At 39.0% G+C, this 2538-nt stretch overlaps 1 pseudogene; it reads right to left on the bottom strand.

The window, feature by feature from the left end:
• Positions 1 to 972: 972 nt before the first annotated feature.
• LOC118198510 (uncharacterized) lies at positions 973 to 1437 on the bottom strand (annotated as a pseudogene).
• Positions 1438 to 2538: the final 1101 nt, after the last annotated feature.

Genomic DNA, 2538 nt, shown 5'->3' with positions numbered 1-2538 from the left:
AAACCAAAAACTGTATCTTGAAAAATAAGATCAGGATCATTCATTCGAATTTGACTCGGTTTCAAAAGTTCATAAAAAACTCCCTCTCCCAACAGCATATCTACCCTTTCTGGAACATTAAGTCCTTCATCTTCTAATTTTAAATTAGGAAGACCTTGCACTGAAATTTTAATTTTGCGCGAAGGTGTTAAATCAGCAGTTTTGGAATTAGTAAAAGTCCAAATTCTTTATAAAAGTTCCTTCGTTATTGCATATCGAAGCATTAATTTTATGCTTTATTGTCAAAGTAGCATCATTTATTCCCGAAACCGAAATGTTTGTTTTTTTCTTTCTCTAACTGCAAATGCTCAATAAAATTACGTGTCAAGAAATTTAACCAGTAGACACTTCACTCTGTAGACAGCAGACACTTCACTCTGTGTTTTCTTCCCTAGTTATCAATTAAAAAACATACGACGGTTGAAAGCTGTTATAAAATTAACAAACAGAGTGATGGCTAATTGAATTTTTGGACTTTATTAACCAAAAATGTAAAGAGAACTTACGTACGTCTTATTGTTTACATGACAACTTTTAGAATGACAAAAATAATAGTGATGACAGATGCATAAAACATAATAAAACAATAAAGCCACTGGAAAGCTGCACATAATATCAATTAAATGCTCGATTCTCAACAGCCTCCTTCGAGCATGAAAAATATTCATTGTTCATATAGATTAACGTTTACTTATTGACTGATTTGACAGCAATCAACTTCTTCTGGAAATGAAACTGAGGTGCTGGAAGCGCCTTCGTCAGAATGTCTGCTCGTTGTTTATTACTTCTGACATAGCATAATTGAAAACGTTCCTTCGAGAACTCATCTTGCACAAACTTGTACCTTTAGTCAATGTGCTTTGTGCGTGCGAGGAACGTTGGATTTTTGATGTACTTGATAGTACCCTGACTATCAATTTTTAGGATAGGCAATTAGACAATATTAGCTATCTCATTGAACAAGCTCTTCAACCATATCAGGTCTTTTGTAGCATCAGCTGCTGCCATGAACTCTGCCTCTGTCGTTGAATGGGATATGGCCTCCTGTAGCTTGCTTCGCCACGTAATTGCACCTCCACCATAGAAAGAAATAACACCTATTCGAGACCTGCGTGTTTCTGCACAGCTAATGTTATATGCATCACTAAACAACATCAAACTTCTATCGTCTTCATTGCTGTACACAATGCCGTGTCCTATGGTACTGCAAAGATACCTTAATGTTGTCTGTACGATTTCCCAATCAATCTCTGTAGGATTGTTCAGCTTTCGAGACATCAAACTCACTGCGTAAGCAATATCTGGTCGAGTCCCCATCGCCAAGTACAGCAAACTGCCAACTACTGATCGGTATGGAATTTCACTGCTGAGAGGCTTCGCCTCCTTGATCTTGATCATGCCGTCGTCATTCAGTTGATCATAGTTGACCTTGAGACTCGACTTCTTTACTGGGATGTGTAATGTTTTAGCATCATCATATTGCTCTAATATCTTTCTTGTAAATGCTTCTTGGTGCAGGAAGAGTGAGCCGTCTTTTAAACGTTCAACTTGTAGACCAAGGAAACAATTTAACGTCGTTACTCGAATGTTAAAATGTTGCTTGAGCTCGTCATAAATGTGAAGAATGCTGCTTTGTCCTGAACAGCGACAATGCCATCATCAACATAAATCGTCATCAGCATCTTATGTCCATAATCATTTCGTATGAACAGACAGTTGTCGGATTTTCTTTGTATCATGCCATGTTTTTTCAGGTCGTCAGTAAACTTGGCATTCCAACATCGTACAGTTTGTTTCAAGCCGTATAAAGGTCGAAGCATCTTGCATACACGCTTACTTCCGTGGTTATAGCCTTCGAGTTGATACATGTAAATCTCCTCAGTTAGGTAACCGTAAAGGAATGCCGTCTTCACGTCAATTTGATATAAGTTGAGATTCTCCTTGGCTTCCGTTGCAATTAGAGCTCGAATAGCGTCATAGCAACACACCGGGCTAAATGTGTCTTCGTAGTCGATGTTCACCGTCTGGGATTACCCTTTTGCCACTAAACGGGCCTTGAATCTCTCGATTGTGCCGTCGGGATTTGTCTTCACTCTGTAAACCAAGCGATTGTCGAGGATTTTACGTCCGTTAGGTGGCTCAACAAGTTGCCATGTTCCATGTTTGGAATGCGAAACCATTTCTTCGTCCATGGCTCATTTCCAGTCGGCGTATTCAGAAGACTTCGTTGTTTCGTCATATGTTTTAGGCTCTTCCAACTTCAGAATGCTGTTATACACGTCTTAGTCATTAAATCTGACAGGCCGTTGGATAGCTGAACGGTCTCGCAATGTACGCGCGGTCATCTGTGTTGGTTCATCTTCATCAGTGCACAGATCACCAGCCCCCTGATGATTATCACCTGATTGTAAGATTTTTTTTATGTTTTTCAAAGTAGAAGTCGTAGTTCTTGTCCTTCACTATAACTTCCATTGCTATTTATTTGAATATACTTCACCT

The sequence above is a fragment of the Stegodyphus dumicola genome, chromosome 2 (assembly GCF_044657685.1).
Source record: "Stegodyphus dumicola isolate Sdum_Otavi_A_Nest chromosome 2, ASM4465768v1".
Classification (NCBI taxonomy): Eukaryota; Metazoa; Arthropoda; class Arachnida; order Araneae; family Eresidae; genus Stegodyphus; species Stegodyphus dumicola.
This window is presented reverse-complemented; position numbering and strand designations above follow the sequence as displayed.